At 42.6% G+C, this 22,970-nt stretch overlaps 2 protein-coding genes across 4 annotated transcripts in view; one reads left to right on the forward strand and one right to left on the reverse strand.

Moving 5' to 3' along the window:
• LOC124314033 overlaps positions 1–10,617 on the reverse strand; it is a 41,608-nt gene extending 30,991 nt beyond the window's left edge. For all 3 annotated transcript variants that reach the window (XM_046779004.1, XM_046779005.1, XM_046779002.1), the window contains exons 1-2: positions 10,520–10,617; positions 10,153–10,298 (exon numbers count right to left, since the gene is read on the reverse strand). The gene's annotated coding sequence lies outside the window, so the exon portion shown is untranslated. The remainder of the gene's footprint in view (positions 1–10,152; positions 10,299–10,519) is intronic.
• LOC124314208 (RPII140-upstream gene protein-like) overlaps positions 1–22,970 on the forward strand; it is a 105,151-nt gene that overhangs the window by 55,144 nt on the left and 27,037 nt on the right. The gene's annotated exons all lie outside the window — the stretch shown is intronic.

A 22,970-nucleotide genomic window follows, 5' to 3' on the forward strand; every position in this document is an offset into this window, starting at 1 on the left:
GGGTACAATACAGGTCTGAATCCACACACACACACGCATCGGAGAGACACACAGACAATCAAAGGACGAAAAAACAAATGGCTCTGATCACTTTAGACCTTCTCCATTTTGTTCCTTTTTTTTCGACACGATAAAAACCTTTTCTCATTTTTCTCTCCTTCACAAGTCTATACAGCAGACATCAATGAATAAAAACGGCTGCCTGTTCTACATATTATATAGATTCTATATACCCCCGTATAGACCCCCATTACCGGATAAAAAGAAAATACCTGACGTAATAGACCTCAAGCTGAGAGAGAAAGGGAAGAAATAAATGTCTAGATGCGCTATTATAAGAGTGTGTGTGTGTGTATAGCCTATAAGTGTGGCGAGACACTATTAGCCCCTTCAATATAATATATCCCCGTAGGGTGGGGGGCGCCGCTATTTAGTCCGTCCGTCCGTCGGGTCGCCACATCGGCGGAACTGGGCATAGTATAACTATTCTTTTTTGTGTGTGTGTGTGTGTGCTGCTGGGTGTCTGCTGGATATGTGTTATGGGCCTATGTCTGAGATGGTCGCCATCACCCAACAAGATCAGTTGGAGGAGTTCACCAAACAGCAGCAGCAGCAGCAGCACGGCCAAAGTTATATACATCACCCTCCCAAAGACAAAAAAAGTTAACCAAGAAGGTTGGCGACGGTTGGGCGCCAGCACTTGGACATGCTATTGGTACAGCCTTCTCTCCTCTTAACATTATATAGACGGATAAAAAATGTCGCCTGGAAAGAAAAAGATACTCCTCCCTTTTGTCTTGGAACAATGATTGAGAAATTGTCGACATTTGACATAATTCAATTCGGAAATGAGAATTTTATGAAATTAAAACAGATATAGTCTATGAGCTCCCCATGGAAAAATGATTATATTAGGGTCAACTGGCACAATAAATATTCTTCGCGGTTTGCGGTTGTCTTTTCACCGTCGCCACCGGAGCGCGGACGACAATGTCCCCCCACTCGCCTTATAACGTCGGGATCTGCTGGGTGGTGGTGGTGGTGGGCCTGTGTTCCTCCTCCTCCTCCTCCCCCCGCGCCATATTACGACGACAAACTATTGGGCTGCTGAGGGCCGAGTGAGAGCAGAGCCTCTTTTTATCTTTTTTAAAAGTTGAACTGCTGCCGGAGAGAGACGGGCGCGATATCCCAGCAGCAGCAGCAGCAACTTTTTGGGAGTCTATTGCTCGCAACTGTTCCTCAGACAGCATCTACTATAGGGCGGACGGACGGGCGGCTATGGGTTTTGCCTGTTTCAAAAAAAAAAAAAAACGTCCAGACGTTTGGCCCGACAAGATCCAGAATCTTTTTTTCCTTTTCCTTCTGTCTGTGTCGGGGAGACTTGAAACTCCGACAACATAATATGCCGTGTATAATATATGACTGGCCATAGCAGCACACAGCAACTCGGCGCAGTTCCATCACAAGTCGAAAAGTCGACAGAAAGTCGGCGGCGGGCTCCCTGTCTGCACATACAATATTCAATTTTTTGACTCTATTATTAGTAGGAGTATGTGTCTCCTATAGACGGGCTATGAAATGGAATAGGCCGCGGCAGCATTTGACGTAATAGACGGGAAATGGCATCAAGCGGATGTGTCGCAAATTGTCCAATGCAAACGGGCGGCAGGGATTTGAATAGACAATTCAGGAGCCAATCAGCTCCTGAATGGATCCCCCCAAATATCCGACCCAGGTGAAAGTGTTACTCCTTGTCAAAATCTATACATTTCCTATATATTGTACAATAATTATCCATTTGACATTTTAAAACGTTTGGCAAGTGGCGACGGCCCATATCCGGTGTCTCTTGTCGCCCGTTACGGCACCCACCAGTCGATGGCGACAATTCATCCGCATCGACCGGATGGGAAACAAGAAGCTTATAACTCTCACAGAAGCCTAAACGGCGACGGGGGAAAAAAAAATTCAAACATATTGGGCGTCTTGTTTTCTTCCTCCAGCCATTATACACATTCTCTCGTATTTCCACTCCGCTGGAATTGTTGTAACGGATGGATGGGTCGCAAGAGAGGGGGGAGTCGAACCGGAACGTTTTGCCACTAATTGACGACGCCCGTCTCCAATTGAAGCGCCTTGGACGTCTCGACACTCAATAATTCTTACTACACCCACCGAAGAAAGTCTGAACAGAAATTAGACCATCATCTGTCCATATAAATAAATATCAATAATAATAAAATAAATACTGTGTATTATAGCCCCCCATCGATCTGTATAATGGCGACCCCACCCCAAAAAAATAGAAGAGTAACGGGGAGGAGTCGATCTTGTTTTTTGGCACCCCCCAACAACACAGTATACAAGGCCTACATATATAAGAGCTCTATAGACAATGTATAAGAATATGGGGGGGGGATAAAAGACATCTATATGTCTCGAGTGAAGTGGAGGGGTCTCATACAAGTATACAGGAGCTGCACATCTCTTCCTTTTTTGTTGTTGCCCCCAACCCCTGCTGTGGTAGGGGGTAGTAGTAGGAGATGTTATTGGCCCCCTTTCCTTATAAGAAAAAGCGCCTACATCTTTTTTTTTTATTTCTTTCGGGGGCTGATGTTCCATTTTTTGTTTTTTTGTTGGAGAGTTGGTTGGGGGTTCGTCTTGTGCTATACCAGCAGCACGTCTATAGGTATATAGTATACTGGCCGTCCAAAACGTTAAAAGCTTCCGCTGTCTACTGGTTCCTCCTATACGATTCCCTTTCCATCATTTTTATGTGTTTTTTTTTTCTTTATTGATGATTGTTTCGGCCTTGTTTGTTCCGTCTGGCCGAACCCCTCCTAACGTCCATCACGATCGTATACATCCATCGATCGGTTATGTCTTTTATTTCTTTTCCCTTTCGATTATCACTGGGCATCAATATAGAACCGAGGGGGGGGGGATGGATATGACCGTGTCCAGCGTGAAATATTGGCAACATTAGACACCCCCCGGACAAGTGGGTGGTCTTAATAGGCTATACACTTGAATTCAATAAAGTTTTAAAAAAAAAAAGGAAAAACACCCAAATTGAACTGAGACCTTTTGAATAATTGAATCGTCATATTTTTTCCCGCCTAAAAATTTTCAAAAAATCAAACGGTACCAAAATAAATTTGGTCGACAGTTGGACATCAAAGGGGAAAAAAGAAGAAAAACAGGAGTTCATAATAATCTAGCGCACGTACTACTACAACTACTACTACTCTGTTATTATTTATAGTTCAAGTGCGTGACTGACTAAATATAAACGCACAAATATTAGGCGGGCGGGCGGGCGTCGCGTGTCCTTAAATACTAAAAACTGCGCCATGCATATGATGTAGACTTGTATATATGTATAATATATACGCTGCTCCCGCTGTCTTCCCATTTCACCCTCCTGTTTGATGTGTTGGTGTTTTGACTTTGCTCTAGTCTCCCAAGTCCCAATAGACCACAGTTTCCCAGCAGCTTTTGAGAGCCAGTTAAAAGAAATCCAATAGTCAGCGGCCTTCTATTTCTTTCTTTCTTTCTTTCTTTAAAGAGACCTTTGGCTCTCTCCAGATGTTTCCCCCCAGTTTCTTAACTAGACGTTAAACAGCACATACCCCCATAGAGCTGCTAACCCCCAATTGGGTCCGACAAAATTCCACGTCAAAAACTTGACGGCCAAAGAAGAAGAAGAAGAAGAAGAACACCCAGCAGCTCAACAGTCTCAAATCAGCCTAAATATGAAGGGGGGAAGGACTCTACTACCTGCTGGTCTTTGTCAAAGTGATGAGTGGCAGGTCAAAGGTCGTCATCAGCACGTTCAACTAACTCTATTTCCCCATATTTTGTAGTGAGACAATACAACCAGCCAGCCAGCAGGTGTGTCCGGAAGAAAAAAAGAGAAATGTCGAGGTGTGTGCCGTGCGTTGCTCGGATGGCAGCACTCTATAAATAGGATACTACGTCGGTTCTATATATTAGTGAAAGCGCCCCCCCCCCCCTTTTTCTATAGATAAATGCACCAACGGGATTTCAGCGTGTGCTATAGAGACTGGCCCGAGGGAAGAAAGTCTCACCGTTGGGCTGATGATCAAATCAGCTTTTCAACACAGACTGACCGAACATCACAGAGAGAGAGAGGCTTTGATGCGCGCACACACGCGCCATTCTATGCAAATCTCCTCAATCATTATAAATGCGAGATGCCAGCTGAGGAGAAACTGAACTGGCTTTCCATCACTCTCGTGATATATGTGCTGTTTTATTGCATTATATCTGGTCGCAGATCCAATCGATTAAAATTCTATCTCTCTGCTGCTGCTGCTGCTACTATATAGCTTGAGTTGGGAATGCTGCTGCTGCTGTCATCCACTTTCGTCTAGATTTTTGACGTCCAGCAGCAGCCAGGACATGGATAGGATTTGCGAGGGTCTCCTTTTGCTCCCGTCTGTTCCTCTCTCTCTCGTTCTCTCGGGTGAAACGAGATCTACTATACTATACACTACAAGAGTAGGAGGGGGGTCTACCCAAAATTTAAAAAGAGTAAATCGATATGCTCTTTTCTTGCAGTGATGGTAAACACGCCCTTATTCTCACATTGTATAGACTAGCTGGGCTGTGTGGCCTTCGATTGAATTTCGGTTCTTGTCTTTGGCCAACGTCAAAGTCCAAATTCCACGTCTTCCGATTGGTGGCTAAAGTGTCACGATGAAGTAGGTGCCGTGCAAGATAGATAGATAGAGAGAAAGAAGAGATACTGTTTTGGAAAAAAAAGTTTTTTCCCCAGTCGATAAAACCCACACGACGGGCACACCAATAGGCAAATATACAAGGCAAACACATGGGGTTACACATCTTCTACATACCGCAGAGGTGGAAATGGACATTTGGGTATATGAGAGAACCCAAACAGCCCATCGGGATACACAGGCGATAGTCCACCCCCGATAGATATAGAGAAGAGTGTCACTGTGACCGGGGCGGCGGCGAACGTTTTTGAATATTTTATCAGTGACATTTGAGGCAAATATTGACTTATTGGTGACGTGCGTATGCACATACTGTCCGGCTATGTATATTCTACAGGTAGACGTAGAGGGGAAAACTAAGGGAAAATAATAAATTCAAATCAATCGAATGAAAATGATGATTACTTCTGCGTGACACCTGCCGATGATGATGAGAAATCTTGGGCGTTTCTCTGCCGTCTGTCTGTCTGTTTCTCTCATACGTTCGGATCTATATTGATTAGACTCTTTTGGCTAATCGCAGGGCGGGCGGGGAGGAGGTTTTTAAAAAAAAAATAAAAATAAAAATAAGATGAGGCATCAAAACAGCCCACGCCGTTTTCTCTTCTGTCAGATGACGTCGATAAACAATAAAAAAGGGAAAAATAAGAAAGAAAAAATTCTTCCCGACACGGCCGAGCACGTTCCGTACACACAACTCTGCGCTGGTTCCCCGAAAAGAAAACGTTTACAAATAAATATGTAGGTGAAGCAAACAAACAAATCGCCATAGAGCGCCGCGAGTTCTTTTTCCTTCAATTTTTCATTTTCTTTTCTTTCAAATTCAATATTGACTCGCGCCTTTTTTTGATTTTGAAAAGAAGAAAATCTGCCGCTTCTACCGCCGTCGTTCAATAATGACCCGCGTTGCATTTGAAAAAATGCCAAAATACGCGCATTTAATCGAGAGCGGATCGACACATTGATGCAGAGTCAGGAAATGGCGGAATTTGTCTGAGCTAGACGCCAAGGATAACACCAGCAGCTTTTTAAAAGGTCGCTGCCATCATATGCCGTGAATTTAGAAACGAAAATCTTTTTCCCAGTCAAAAATGAAATACAAAAAAGCGTTTCTCTCTGTGTGTGTCTTTGAATATGTCAGACGCGGAGACGAATAGGCGACGACGACGACAACAGAGTGAAGGGGGAATGAATATAAAAGGATCCGGTTCAATTTTCTTCGTGTTCGACTCACCAAAAAAAAACTGATAAGCCAAAGGGGAAAATAAAGTTGAAATGAAAGAGCGACTTGCTGCTGCTGCTGCTGCTGCTGCTGCTGGGGAATTTCAATACAATGAAATAGAAATAATATAACGCAACATGTTGTACCGATGGATCCATAGTAATGGCTGTGCGCAGCAGAGAGGAGGACCCTTCTTTCTTTCCTTTTTTTTTCCCATCACATAACTCGAAACAAAAGACGACGACGGCCACAGTCTGGGACATCAATCCGGTTTTTTCCTCTCCCGCGGTACATTTTTAATTCTCAACCCAAAAAAACTTGAAAAAAAAAAAATAATTTTTCCCTTTTATTAAAAAATTGAAATTTCTCTAGCGATTTAGTATATTATTGTCTATATATGAAGTTTGATATATCATAATCAACACGGCCGATCTATGGTGCGACGGATCGTTGTTATTGTGACTGGGACGACGGGCTCGTTTCTTATTAGTAGACCCTGTCCGTTGGCGGGTAATCAGTCCGTGAAATCGACAAGTAACTCGTGTCGAATAATACGCAAAAAAACAAACAAACCCCAAATGAATAATTTAAAAAAGGAAAAAAAAAATCCCGTAATTTCAGTCGGCACCTGGACAACCCGTGTCCCGTTTGAACGTGCTGCGGCCAGGTGGGGGAAGGAAAGAGACAAACGAGTCCCGATGACAATTGAAACAAAAGAGTCACGCGACTAGATGTGTTACTATCAAACGAATAATATTATATACTGAATATACTATGTGTGTATATACATAGTGCGATCGCACCTGCGCGATTTCCACCCGGTTGAACCGTCGATTTTGATTCGAAATTTCGCCCCCCCCCTTTCCAAAATTGGTGCGGCCTGGCGTGACGTAATCATCTCCACTAACGTTGACGGGCGTTCTTCTCGATATTTGTTCACGTGCCGGGACTTGGGCCAGCAGCAACTGTGCCGGCCATTTCTATAGAGCCTACGTGTGTACTTGCATGTAGACTTGTGTGCGTCGTTGGGGCCCACTCGAAACCTATCGCGACCAGCAGCACGCGCCCCACTGCTGGGCCACTTATTCGAAAAACGTCTACGTGCTGAGAGTCTCTCTCCTCTTTCTGCAATAATATTTCACGAGATGTATACACATAGAAGGGGGGAGAGGGGGGCTTTATGACGGAGAGAATAGAGAGATGCCGTTTTATTTGCCGTTTATATGAATATGTATTAGGCCAGCAGTAGCGGGCGGCAGTCGCTTTTCGAGTGCTAGGTAAATTCTGTCGCGTGTGCCCACTCCAAGTGGAGGATTTAACAGCAGTGCTGGGAAGGGGGGGGGGGGGGGTTGAAATGGATGGAAAATATCGGATTGAATTTAAATGGAATTAATGTTAAATATCGCCAAGGCCGATTGATTGTTTGACATCACATGTAGGTCGCCCAACTTCTGGATAATAGGCGACTCTTTTGTTTGAGTTCTGTGTGGTTTCCCTTTGTTTTATCTGGCGGAATAAACCGGAACCTTTTTTTTTTCTTGGTTATTATCTACGTCTTCTTTTTCTTTCTCTTCTCTCGTTTCCCCTTTTTTTCTTGTATTCCTTTCCACAAAGCCAAAAGTTGCGTCATTTTGATAACCACCAGCCCCAGTCATCGTCGCCTAGCCGAGCAGAAAACAAAACGAGCAACTCAGCAGCAGCTGCTGCGCTGGATGACATTTTCTGGGCGATCGAATAGACAAGAAAAACTGGTCGACTCTACGTGTATAAATAATACATCCAACTTATACTGCATGTAATATGGCCGATGAAAATAACAGGCATTTCCTGCTCCCGCTGAGATTGGACCAGTATCATTTTTAAATGCCATCGTTCAATGTCTTATTATTACACGAGCGCATCGATATCAACCGCAAAAGGGGGACAATTTTGATTCCACGAGGGGTGTGCAACTTTTTTTTAATAGATCAAAACCGGAATGATGGCGTATGCACATGTATAAAAATAGATTTGTGTAACCAAAGTCTAAATCATTACACAAGCGCCAGAGTCTTTTTTTTTTATTTCTGTTTTTCCCAGTTTCACATTTTTATTGATTGGCTTTCGTGCTGCTGGGAAGAGGGGAAAGAGGGATAACTATGAGCAAGGGTGGGGGGTTGCATCATCATCTGCTGGACAGGGGGTCTCTCTCTCTCTCTCTCCCAGTAGCTAAAAACCCCCAAAAAAGGAAAAACAGAAAAGAGCATCATCATCATCAGGATGTAGACTCTTATTATTCTCCTCCTGGTTGGAAAATGAAATAAATCCATCGCGATGGATTATTATCGAGATTTATCGATGACGAATGTTATACAGACGGCCCCTCCTGTTGTCTACATATATATATATATACGCGGTTGTGTTGTTTATGTACGTATACTATGTAAGGCCATGTCATAAAGATAAGAGATCCAGCACAGCACAGCACAGCACAGCACAGCACAACCCTGGGTCAAAGGTGAGATTATATTTTTCCAGGACTGGCAAAACACAACAGACACACAGGAGCAAAAGAACACCACCACAACCCTCCCGCTAGTATTTATTCATTGGCCTCATACGCAACAGGAGGTCAATTCGGCACAGATGGCGCCGGTATTTATAGGCGTCCCCTCCTCCTCCTCCTCCCCTGTATACAAATACAAAAACATTGCGACTCCCTTTTTTTTTTCTTCTTCCATCCACCCTAAATAAATATATATACAACACAACAAAGTTGAGATTTCCAGAGATTTCTTCTCTCTATAACATTGTCAGTGCTGCTGCTGCTGGTGCTCCTGATGCAATTGTAGGACCTCCCCTTTTTCCCCCTATTTCCTATTAGAAGAAGCTCATCATATCCCATTTCCTGTGTGTATTAGTCGATTGAAAAGGTGAGGGCCTAAAGTGAGTCTGTCTGACACTATGGGCGGATTTGGAGTAGAGAGCAGAGCAGAGCCACGCCCTTGAAAACGAAAGGGATATATGGAGCTTGAATTACATCAGACTATTATCGAAAGTATTGAATAATTACAAGGCACCTTATAAATGGGGGGGATGTGTAATGACAGAGCCTATAATGCGCGGGGGCAATGACAACAACCCAACTGCAGAAGAACCGTAAATAGAAAGAGTGGGGGGATGGAGGGGAATGGATTGATTGCGCAACAGACTTGGTTAATGGATGATGCCGAGGTGGAATCGGAGAAATCCAATGGATTCGGCAGGATTCATCCTGTGCGCAACGAAACAAAAACAAGGAAATGGAGGGGTTTGACGTCAGACCAGCGGAACATAATCGTCTCGCACGAATCTTTCTCTACTTGGCTAGATCAAACAGAAGGTGACTCAATCCATTCAACTCCCCCCCCCCCTTCTCTGTTATATTAAAAAAAAAAAAAATGGATGTTGTGTATATTCAATGGGGTCGGTCTAGATATACATAGCTCCCGCCCACTACCGCCACCATCACGTGTGTGTGTGTGTAATAATAATGTGTGCGGGATATATTAGAGAGAAACTTTAATATACTCCCACAAACACCTGCCACACTTATTTCTACGGCTGTCGAGCTTTTGACGTTCGAAAATGGCGCTCAAATGAATTACAAACAAATCCAAACTCGTAAACCCGCCGTCGCCGACGCCGCCGCCACAGCCGCAAACGTCCAATCGCTTATCAATTCGAGACTGTGCTGGAGCGGCTTGTTTGAAATTTTTGAATGGACTACGCAATATCCGCCTGAATGAGTCACGTCAACAAATGGACAAACCGGAAGAAAGTCTTCAACAAAAAAAGCGATCGGTAATCATTCTGACAAGAAACAAACAAAAATATCTGTCAGTTTGAACAAAACTGACAGATATGATTTAGCAACGTCAATGACAATTGACGTCGGAGCAAAAATGAAAATTTCATCGATACAAAAACCGCGTTCCTCTGATAGGCGTACGAAAAAACAAGCCTGATCTGCAGTCGTTTTACAATTGAATTATTTGAATGAACTCTTAACCAATTCAACAAAGTTGGCAAGAGAAAACAGTTGCAGTCAACCGCCTAGCTGACGAATATTCGCTACTCTGTAACAATTTAGAATCAACGCCATCAAATAGCAAAGGGAAGGAAGAATAGAAATTGCATTTGTCCTACCTTAAAGTCCGGGAAATCCACAACCAGGCATCCACAAGTAATCCATCCATCAGCTGAGAAGTTGAATCCACCAGTTGGGGATAGGGAAAAGGGCGCCCTGTGAATACCCCCACACTCGCATCAACACGAGTATATTTAAAGCTGATCTAAATGAAAAATAAAAAAATGGATTACGAAAAAAATATTGACAGAAAAAAAAGTAAGGAAATAAAATAAAATAGTACAGTAGGTAAACACTTACTGTTAAGAACAGGTTAGTTTTAGGTTTCCATGCAATACACTGAATTAGTGAATTTATGCAAGACATGCATCATTCAAATATCTGGCAGGTCACAGGTGAATAAAAGTAATGAAATTGAATCATTACCCAAGTGATGATGCTGTGATTGTTGCTGATGACACTGGTCAACACCAGTACCAGTAAAACTTGCATATTGTGTAGTTATGATGGCTGGCTCAGACCTCGAATCTGCAAAAATAGAATAGGTTACACATAATAGTGCAAAACAACTGCCATGCTTTGATAGACTAACATTTCACTAATTTAGAACAGGTTTAACTTTTCTATTTAAGTTCCTATAATCATTCTATGTGTATCATTAGTTTCATTTACCTTCTAAACAGCATGGAAAGTGTATTAAGCGATTTCATAAAGAGACGCCCCGAAATTTGACACGACAGCCACGTTTATGCAATTTTCTTTCGAAACTTTGAACGACACTAAACTTCTAATTAGCCTTCTTTAAGAAAACGATAGAAATGATGAAAAATCGACCCCCCTCAATCCAAACCGCTCAAAAACGACAAAAGCGTCGGGTTTTCTTGTAGTTTTTTCTCATCAAGTTATCCTGAAAAGTAAAATTTTTGCAAATCGTTACTTTAATGACACGCAGAACGCAGATTGTTACTTTAAGACTGCCACAATAAGACCCTCCAAGACCCACTAGCAACGGTGACCTACCCAACAAGACACTCTCCTTCAACAAATTTCTAACGAACTTTCAGCTTGACAATCCAACTCTCCGCCACTTTCGGCTTTTCGGAGAATATCTGACGTGTGCTGGCTCAGTTTGTGAATGATCAATAAACTCAAAACGAATCACAATCTCTAGAGGTACAACTATAGTACATCCACACTCCGAGCTTGTGTACTATATCGGGTCTCCTTACAAAATCGGATATTCTCTTAATGGATAGGCAAAAAAGTTTCTTATAGATCGACACCCACCTGCCGTTACGAATAGGACAACAACCGGGAGGAATTTTCTCAAATAAAAACTAAACCAACCTCCATTAAACTTTATTAAGACAAAAAAAAAGCTGACAAATAATTTCAAAAAGTTTGGGTGCAGCACTTGATCATTTATAGGTTGATGGGGGAATGCATATAGATGAGAGTAACAATGCACGGTAGGGGAGAGAGAGAGAGAGAGAATGGCTGGCACACAAACTCTCGCGAGAGAAACACTATAAAGTTTCCAGCTCGTCTGTAGACAAGCTGCTGGAGGATAGCTGCTGGATGTGTGTGACAGTGTCACCGCAGGGGAATATGAACATCCAGTCGCAGCTCTGTTATATCCACAGTCGCCATTTATATTGATGTCCTGTGTGTGTGTGTGTGTGTCTACTGTGAATTCAGTCCGGTTATTTCGGAGCTCGCTATCCAGATCAATCAATATTTCATTGGAGTTTCTTTTTTATTATTATTTTGGCTGGGGAGAATCAAAATAGAAACTCTGGAAAACTGTTGGCCTATCGAACAAATGGAGCCGCCAGTCGGAGAGGCAGAAATGCTGAAATTCATTGGGAACATCAAGCGGAAATGAATAATCAGCAGGACACGTTAAAGGTTCAAAACAGCCAATGCAAGAGGCGTTAACAATTAAGGGCAATTTTAATAATCAATTGGGAAAGGGGCGGGGGCTTATCAATTTGATCCTTTGAACTGCATTGATATAACGTCTTGCGTAACTGTTGAATAACTCGGCTGATGTGCGGAGGAGTCGGGCGTTATTGAATGTCGGGCGGATTGAAACGAGGGGGAGCGTGCGGAATCAATGAGAAGGAAAGTAAAAAAAAAGACAGACGGACTATATGATGTCGGCCCATGCGCTTTCCCGTCAAAAGGAGCATTAGAGCAGAACTCTCGTCTATATATGACTCGCATATGGTGTGATTTCAGAGTCGCCCACCAACCCCTCCTGCAAACAAGAAAATGGGGTGGATAGACCCTCCCTCTCTCTCTCTCTCTTTCGTTCCACCCGATCGGTGCCGCTCAGGAGCCGGGACCCAGCCGGACCAGTGTGTCTATATCTGAAAAGGTGAGCGCCACCATCACGAAAAAGACGACATATGCGTTGGATGCACTGGCTCCTGGACGGCCCTCTATATATAAAAACGGGCAGGTTATTCACGATTCATCGATTTCTATTTATTCATCGAATCAATGTCAAATGTACTACGCAGACACACACACACACCACTTGGCAGTGGCAGCAATCCCCCCTCCCCTTTTTATTCATCCGATATGATCATCATCAACCCCTCCATCCATCCGTCGACTGTGTATGAATCCTATTATGATTATTACTACTAGTCATGTGTACAAGTGTGTATACAGCTACAGACATTGTGCACCCAGTTCCCTAGATACATTTCCCTTTTCCGGTCGTCATAGCTCTATGTATGTATGTATGTATGTCTGGTTTGGGTTTATATCAGATAGGCCGGAATCAATCAATCCGATTGATTGCCGCACACACACACACATTTAAACAGCCGACTTGTTTGTATTATTTACGATTGGCGAGATGTGCGACGCAAAACAAACAACATTCACATCAGACAAAATAGGATAAATATCATCTGAATAAAATGAGACTCATTCATTCTTAACTATTAGATTGATAGGACGTATACAAATAACTCGAATGTTTTTGAAATTCTGAAAAAAAAAAGAACATTCAAATTCATAATTCCAGTTAATCTGATTGCGTCATCATCTGGAAATAAGAATAGACTATCGACAATATTCGACCTCAGGGCGTTGCTGGAGAATTATTATTCTAGTTTGTGTGTGTGTGTGACAAGAGAGTCGATTGTTTGCACTGATTCATATTTTCTCCCGTTTCTCTGCTGTGTAGACTCGGCACAGCAGTGTGTGTGTGCTGATGAGGCTGGATCCCGAACAGCTGCGTCAACAGGAGTCGGGGGTCTAGCTCCGTACATTTGTATTATTGTACACACACACATCGCAGACAGAGAAGAGAAAGACAAGAGTTTACAGCCGGTTGGAACGGCAGCAGAAACGACGAGACGGAGGAGGAGGAGGAGCGGACATGTTGGATTTTGCGGAGCGTTCACGCGTGGGAGAACTGGCACCGGGCACATCCATCTGATTTTCCACCATCCTATTTTCTCCCATTGTTGGAATATTCCCTCAACTTTTTATTCTTCCACACATAGTATAAAATACACATGTTATCTTATCGTCATTTTTGGCCGCCAATTTTGTCGATAATATTATATCATCCATTATCATTCCGAAAAAATGAATTTTCAGGAGGAAAGCGGATCGCAACTATTTACGACCGATATCGCCAAAAGGATTTCTAATAGAAAAATAGTTTCGATAAGTAAATAAAGCGCAGACTCTATCGTGGAATACATATACATGTACAGAGTATAGGGGGTGGGGTGGGAGGGGAATTTGACTTGTTTCCATCTCTCTCTCTCTCTCTTCCACTCTGCCTCCCGGATCTCTCCGGATCGGGATGCACTGGGAGGAGGGAAAAAAAGTAGCAAACCGACTCCGAGCGGGGGCCCGGAGAGTCTGAAAGCAGATCGCTGTTTTCCACCAAGTGAATTACCATCATCGACTTCCTCCCTTTTCTCTCTTCTCCCCCCACCCCCTTAAAACCACCCTCTCTCCCTTTCCCTTGTATACACACACAAAATCCTCCCGCCGACAAGACACACACACGTGTGTGACTCTTGTGTGTATAAGCGCGTGCAGCCAGCAGCAGAGAAACATCTTCCAGAGCATCGAACGCACTGGATAACCTCACCTCCTCCTCCTACAAATTCCAGCAGAGCTATGCCCCCCCCCCCCCAGTTCATTCAAATGATACAACGGTGCCAATCAAAAAATGTCATCAACTTCTTAGTATATTCCATCCGACTATTTTGTTTTTCTTTCACGAAATCTCGTCGACGTGTCTGTCGAGGAAACACAAAAAAAGAATTGGAAAAGCGATGACACTCATCTCAGTCGGATATTTTTACATATTTGTAATCGTCTTTTGATGCATACGCAGCTCATTATTATTACAAGACCCCCCTTCCATTTCAAAGAACTCGTTCAAACGATCGAGGAATCAACTGATTTCCTTTTTTATCACACGAATTCTAATAGTTTTTTTTTTCTGGCCAGGCTAATAGCCCGCTGATCGCTCAAAGTGAACGTGATTTATGTGTCAAAGACGAGTGACGATAGTGGATCACTCACACACACACACACACAAAAAGAGCTAAACACTATAGGCTATCCGGGTCTCTCCCCATTTTGATAGTGTGCGTAGCTCTTTTTTCGGATGTAATACAAGCAGCAGCAGCAACAGTGAAGGAGATGAAACGAAATCCATCTCTTCCACAGGAGCGCGCAAAGTGGCTCCTTAAGGAGAAATGATTACGCCATCACGTCGAGTGAAACAAATCACGAATAAAAAAGGGGGCAGCCTATATAATTGGGAGAGAAATCATTCCAACTCAGCCATCGAAATGATCGAAAAGTGAGTTCCAGATTGGCGATATGATGATTAGAGAAACGGTCGTCGCCTGGCTCTTTTCTTTTTCTTTTTAAATTTGGGTTAATGTCCACCCCTTGAAAGCCTTCCCACTCTCGTTGGTTACATGGCCAGCGCCTTTTTGGCTGGCCAGTGGCGCGCGAGACGCGGGGCGTTTCGAAAAAAGAAGGTGGCCATCACAGCAAAAGAACGACGACGACGACGACGACGACGAAGATGCCGGCCGCCAGACAACACGCATTTACGTCGGGCGTATTATGCGTTTTAGAGAGTCGGAATTAGATTTCGAGCTTTTAGAGTCGCGTCGAGAAGAAGAAGAAGAAGAAGAAGATGATGTGCTTTCGCGCTGCCGCCATCACCATCGCCGCCATCACCATCGCCTGCTATACTCTCCCTCAAGATACCTTTCAAAAGACAAGACACACACACATGTAAGTAGACAATCTGTAGTAGTAGCTAGATACATTCCCAGGGCTAAAACTTTTTATTTTTGAAATGAAATTTTTTTATTTTTTCAAATATTATTTCTAGGGCGCCACATTCTTGCAACTTTGTCTTATTATGATTACAATTTTTCCCTGGTGTCGTCGAAACATTTTTTCTTGTTCGAGGGAGACCGGGGAGGGGGTCGCCGACGTGACTCGAGTGTATAAAGCTTTTAGAATAGATATTAGACATATACATTTTCATGGGCCGTGCATGGGGGTACGTATATATCAAAGTTCCGTGTTGTTGTTGTTGTGGGTTGTTTTCCGACCACCTCGGAAACATCCACACAACCAAAAGGGCAAAAGAAAATTTTATACGCCGAAAGAAATAGAGAGAAAACTACTTAGAGTATACTACATACACCATCTAACATGTATATAACCACTTTGTCGTGAATCGCCGTGTGCGTCTATATAAGAGAGACCCGCATGCTGGGGGGTCCGGCGTGACGTCACTTGTCTTATATTGTTATATTGCCGCTGCTTTTTTAAAAAAAGATAGATAGCGCGCGCAAAAAAAGGGAAAAAACGTGTCTCAAAATTTTAGTTTTTTTTTGGGAGGGAAATTCAAACTCTCATTTGCCTACATCAAATAAAATAATAGGAGAGAGCCCACACCAATGCGTCTTATTATTTACGACTTTAATTGACTGTGCAGTATTATATTATATTAAGTTGTGACAATATAAGATCGCTGTGGAAGAGGCACGAAAAGAAAAGCAGCGTCGAGTGTGTTTTCCCATATCTGCACTTATCATCATATCCGAGTAAATAACGGAGTGTCTTGGAGATTTATATGCCCCCCCTGCTATAAGAGTCTCCATGGGAAAGAAACGACCGCCGTGAGATTCATCAGCGGGATAATATATGAACGGCTGAACGCGTGGGAAATGTCTTCTTCTTCTTTGAGAAAAGTTTCTTCCATTTTTTCGACAAATTTAGAGAGATAGCCAGTACATATATAGCCAATTGATGTTATTAGGAGGGTAATAAGAATCTATAGAGCCAATATCGAGTTTGGGTGGAGCCCCCCTTGCACTTGTATATATAGTCCCCCTGATCCCCCTCCCATCACCCGATAAAAGACTCAAAATACATGGAGGCGCCGTTCCGACTGACCTCTGACCCTCTTTGCCTTCTCTTTTTTTGGGTGAGGAGGTAGTAGTTTTTCCCCAGTGTCTAATGGACCGTCAAATTCGACAAAAAACAGCGAAATCAAAATTGTCTAGTAGCTCCGTACTCGTCCTTCCTTCATGGATACAGTCTGTCACGCACTCGCCATATGTCGACCCAGCGTGGCTAAATTAGCTTCGCATTAATGAAGGTAAAATTTATTAGTCTCAAATCATTAAAATCAAGAAGCTACTCAAAACAAATGAAGAAATCAACTGAAACTCCGTCAACCTTGAAATCTTTTGAAATCAAAGCTTACAAATCTACACGCCCGGGAAATTCAAATCAGTCAAAAACATCTCCCCCAAAATAAACCGAAACTGCTCAATAGCTCACGAGTAACGGCTGAATTCTCCCCGAAATAACAACAATCGAGCTCTGCCAAAATGAAAATCCCAACGCATTTCACATGTATAGCCATTAGTATAGTCGAGAGTTGAATGATGACGCGCGCATTTGTAATTAATAATTATTGCACAACACAGCATCAGGGGTTAGGTTGTAACCCAACTGCGCATCCATCGCTGATGTCATTTATAAATACGGACGAGAGTTGCTGCGAGGAACGCGCTAGAGCAGAAACAAGGACAGCCTCAAAAAGAAAAAGGGCGACAATTGAACCGCAAACGATAAATCTCTGCTGCCGCTGCTGCCCAGCCAAAATAACTACCGCAGCCAGCAGCCAGCAACAGTAGCATTACAGCACAGTTTCTTTAGCTTTAGATTTTCTCCCTTTTTATCTTTGTAACAACAATAGTTACTGGCGGCGGCGGCGGCAGCAGAGCGGCGTACGCGCTCCGTATAATAATAATAATAGCTAGACACACACACAACTGGACGTTGAGCTTTATAGACCGCGGACTAACGCCAACTGCTGGACGATGGCCGGCGCTCGAGTAGATCGGCGAGAACTTTCAGCACCCTCCCCTCTCTCTTCAGTACATGTGTAGAAAAAGATTTATTTTGATTATATACGATCGACGCTTTTCAACTGGCCAACAATCAAAGAGAGTACAAAAATAGCCAAGTCACGTGATTGGTCAACGGTTGATTTTTGAGCGGCCAGATTCTTCTTCTTTTGACTCGGAAGAAAATGCGGAGAATATTTAAGGAAATGGACACACGCGACCGGATCCGGAATTGCGGATGTTGCCGCCCGTTCTGCTCCGCTCCTATCGCGTCCGGAACTCCTCTACAGACTTATTGTGACTGACGTCGCTGGACGCTGGTCATTTCCCAGCACTTTCATCGTCCATATCCCAGCGAAGTGTATATGCCGTACCGCCCATATATACATACGGTCTACAACGTCACTGATAGTCTACTCTTTTCCCCCCTTCTATTTGTTGTTGACGTAGTACTAGTAGTACACAGTCTCAGCCAAATGGAATAAAAGCTGATGATATTAACCCCTTCCAGACGGCCAAGAAGAAAGTGCTGCCGTGTAGTATAGGCCCGCCCCTGAACCTCTTTGATCAACCAAGAAAACAAAAATTCAAACAGGAAAGATGAAAGGAGGAAAGTTATTAATGTAAAACAATAACAAAAATCTATTTCTTGATTGTTGTATAGTTTTTCGGGCTTTGATTATAAACAACACACAGCAGTCGGCCGTTACGATCAGGGGGGGAGGATCTGACATGGTTATTCCATCATCATCAAATCCGTCAATCATAACAACGCTGACTGCTCAGAGAGAAAAGCCACGGCAACCAAATAAATCCGTCAAAAACACAGAAACAGATGGCGAAGCGCTTGGATTGGTTTAATCCCAAATCCCGGAGGCCACCACAGCAGCAGCAAAAATCCCTATTACGACTCACTTGACGTGATTTTGTGTTCAAAATGATTTGTTTGGTTCACACAAGAATTATTCTTTGTGCGTACACTAGTCACGGGGGAATATTACATAAACAAAACAACAACAAAACGGGTAGAGCCGGCCACTTTCGGGTGGAAAAAAACAACAAAATACTTTTTGATTTATTGCGGTTTCAAATGAAACGCATTAAAACAAAAAACTGTTCCCCATCAATTGCAATAATATGTTGCTGCCGTGGTAATTGGTTTCGGCCATCAGAAATCATAAACGACAAAGTGCTCAACTCTATACATGTTACTTAATAACTTTGTATATTATAGCCACTCGTCTCGACAAGGAATCGATGGCCAGAGTGGAGCAGAGCTGTGCTCTCCAATGTTCATCGCCTATAAAATCGGGAAATCAAAATTGATCCGCTGCACTTTAGGCGTTCGCATTGCGCTCGCCTGATGTGGCCGAGACTCTCCCACCGTTGCTGCTGCTGCTGCTGCTGCCGAGTGAATATATCCGATGACTCCGGCCGACCGGAGTCGAGTGTAGAGCAAACAGCCATTTTCATTCGCTCCGTGATCTCATCTCTTCTCGGCTCTGATTTCCAATCTCAATTCAAACGCTATTCAACATCTTGGCATTTAGATTGTTTAAACAATGTCAACGATGGGGGAGGTGCTTACAAAAATAAAAATTCAAATGGAAAAGAAATCTTGATCAATTTTTTCAGTTTCTGATTCCGGGTTGTTGCTGTTGACGTTCTCCCTATATGAGACCCACGAGCTGTAATGCTCCTGTTGTCGAGATATTTGTGCATTTTGAAGCGCAGGGCAAACAGAGCCCGACTGTCATTTCCTGCACTCCGGCAAAAGGTGACGAACAACGTCACTTGCGCACTTGTCAAATTTGAATTGATGGAGGATTTACTTCTACTGGATCGATACTTGGGTCCGCATAATATAGACCGATTGTTTGGGAGCGAAAACTGACAAAATAACTGGGGCTGTGGATTAGACCGCCAATCGGTTCAAAGGTTTTTATGGAAGCCACCAGAAATAAATAAACGAGGAGATTTCGATCGGTACGGCGGCAGTTCTCTCTTGATCATGAAATGTTCTCGTTGCACTTTGTTTAATGTGTTTAAAGTTCAAATATTTGTGAATTTTGGTTGTTTACCAACAGACAAAGTTGTGAGGTACAAAAACAGACCTGATCTGCAGTAGTTCTACAAATGAGGTAGTTAATGAACCCTGACTGAGTCAACAAAGTTGGCAAGAGAAAACAGTTGCAGTCAACCGCCTAGCTCACGAATATTCGCTACTCCGTAACAATTTAGAATCAACGCCATCAAATAGCAAAGAGAAGAAAGAATAGAAATAGCATTTGTCCTACCTTTAAACCTGGGAAATACGGCCAGGCATCCACAAGTGATCCATCTATACGCTGAATGGAACATCCGCTGCATATGGTTTCAATAGTTGAATCCAGCAATAGGCAGGATAGGAAAAAAGGGGTCCTCGTGAATACCCCCACACTCGCATGGGTGTACACGAGGACATTTAAAGAAATGGAGAAGACCTCGACCGGCATCGGTATTTTCTTCAATCAAACGGGATGCTGTTTATCTAAATAAAAATAAAAATGGATTACGAAAAATATTTACAGGAACAAGAAATCAGGACAAGTTGAAATTGAGACACTGGGTTATAAAAACCAGAGAATTTGAGGTTTACAAGTCTGCATTGCATTTGTACCATTCATGCATCATTAAAATAGCAAGTAGGTCACAGGTTGATAAAAGTTACGAAAATCATTACCCAAGCGATATTATTACATTGTTGCTGATGACACATCAATATAAGCAAAATTTCCATAACTTGTGGTTATAATGGCTGGCACAGGCATAATATCTCAAATCTAGCTGCAAAAAAGGAAAAGGTTACATGGTGCAAACAAACTGCCACATGCATCAACAGGGGGGCTTACATATGATAAATGCAATAAGTCAAGAGTTAACATTTCACAAATTTGGTTTGGTAACAGGTTTAACTCTTTTAATTAAGCTTCCATAATCATTCTATTACAATTCTTAGTTTAATTTACCTGCTAAACAGCATGGAATGTGTATTAAACTATTCCATAAAGAACCTCGACCAGATTTGACGAGAACACCACATCTGACCACATGTTTGCAATTGCAACGTACGTTTCCCTCCAAAAAAAGACAATGAAGCAGACGACACTAATATTCTAATTAGCCAATCTGATAAGATATCGATCGAAATTAAAAATCGACCCCCAACCCTAAATCCAAACTGTTAATAAACGATAAAAACGGTTTTCTCAACCGCGTTCGACGCTGAACGGTTAGGGATTATTTTAGTTTGTAATAGTCCATCTCATCAAGACACACTGTTCCACATTAAAAAAAAAAAAGAAACAAAATCTGCACGAAATCCAGAGGCAATTTCTTTTAGACCGAAATGGCCACAAAAAGACCTTTACCAGGACCCCCTTGGCAGTTAAGAGTGAAAACAAAAAAAGAAAATCTACAACCCCCCAGAAAAGTGATTGTGAAACGTGACGCCGCCATTTGCCATCGGGATTAAAACTGCAGTGAGCGGAGGAATATATAATCGGGTCAACAATAACAGAAGGACGACGTGTGTATATTCATCCATAATGCCTACATATACACATCATATAGGAGATTTTCATAGAGGGGGGGGGGCATGATTTGCCTATATCAAATAGCAGCCCTTTTATTGTTCGAATTTCCCGATAGGAAAAAATAATAAAAATAAATAAAAAAAAGGAACGACAGTGAATATAATCAAGTTATTTAGTTATGAAATAACACGCCCCCAACACGACACACATGTGCGCACGTTCCCCGAACAACAAGCGTCAAAAGAAGGACGGCTCATATAAGTGTTTCAAAACTCCCCAGTATATACATTTTTTAGATTTTATTTTAATAATTCAATGGGGCCCCTTCTTCCGGATTGACACATTAATCGGGAAAAATGGCGAACTATATATCGAAGAGGGTGGCCTGCATGCTGGATAAAAGGGGTGGGGGGAGTTATTGTGTGTACACAGTGAGGCGGGCATGTGAGCAATGGCTGTCAATTCTCATATTTGGTTCCATGTTGTTCCATGGACGAGTAGAGAGAGGGAAGGAAAACAAACGCCCGTTTCACCCCCTTGCCTCCTCCAGATGATCAAAATCCCCCGTTTCTTTTCGTGTGTGTGTTACATATTTATACGACACGAACAATAAATCGCTTCTAATCCACATCGGCTGGAAAAATTCAAATTTGTCGGTTTGGCGAAAAGTTCCGCCATATTTCAGCTATCCGTCTCTCCGTAGAGTTACACAAATTTTATCATTTTGAGTTGAATAATATAACAAAGTATTAGGCGGTTATACGCGTCCGTCATTCAACAGTGGCGTCCGGCAGCACTCTAATGGGGTGTGTATAAGTTTGTATACATACGTCTAAGCTTCTTCTTCTTTTCTTCATTGCATTACTTTTGGGGTCACTTTGATGTCTATAGAGAAACTAATACATGACGGACAGAGCTAGGAAACATACTTACTAAAATATATTATATATCCTTTTGTATAAAACATTGAGGGTGGTCCCCTCGTAAAAACAGATTTCTTATATGTACACACCGAAAGAAAAAAAAGGGAAATCTCTGACTGGTTGCTGCTGGAGTCCGACCCCCTCCATCCATCTCTCCAGATTCTATGATGATTTTGATTCCCTTTATTTCCTTATTTATAGAAATACTGCTGGGCCTGCCTACTATCCTATATAACTCTGAGTGCAGCCGGGATTTTCCCTCCTTCATCCCTTTTTGATTTTCCATTTTTTCCCCTGAACAAAAATACTCACTGAAAAAACTCCCCTCTTAAAAGAGCCTAAATTATACACTAGCTTGACCGACTCGCATTAGCGGCTTACACGGCATGTGACGCTCATAGTTCTTGGCCTCTATACTTAATACTCGACCACGGCAGATATATATGTGTACACACAGTCTGTTCGGTCTCTGGCGACACTATACACGCACTCTAATACATCTGTAGCTAATTCCTTTAGAGTTCTATATCTATAGACGTTGGCCAGTAAAAAGCTTGGACATGATTACAAAATGTTACATCAACTTTCCTATATCATAGGCCTAGATCATACCGAGAACTTGATTCATCTCCCGATATACATGCGCGAAGGATTTACATGTCTATAATACTTTAAACCATAAAGTGGGGAAAGTATCTGGACGACCACCATCAATGGCGTCAAACTTGTACACACAAAATCATACGCGTATTATAATACCGACATTCTCTCGTTACAAATAAAACCGGGGAGCAAATGGGAAATGGATACGAATTAGAGCATTAAAAGGATCTTGAAAGGAGGTTGCAGAGTACATCGATAATCACAATATATCGAACCATCAATCCGCGTCGTCAGGTTACGCTATAGCGCAACAGCTCCGTGTGTAATCCGAGTGGATAATGCA

The sequence above is a fragment of the Daphnia pulicaria genome, chromosome 10 (assembly GCF_021234035.1).
Source record: "Daphnia pulicaria isolate SC F1-1A chromosome 10, SC_F0-13Bv2, whole genome shotgun sequence".
Classification (NCBI taxonomy): domain Eukaryota; kingdom Metazoa; phylum Arthropoda; class Branchiopoda; order Diplostraca; family Daphniidae; genus Daphnia; species Daphnia pulicaria.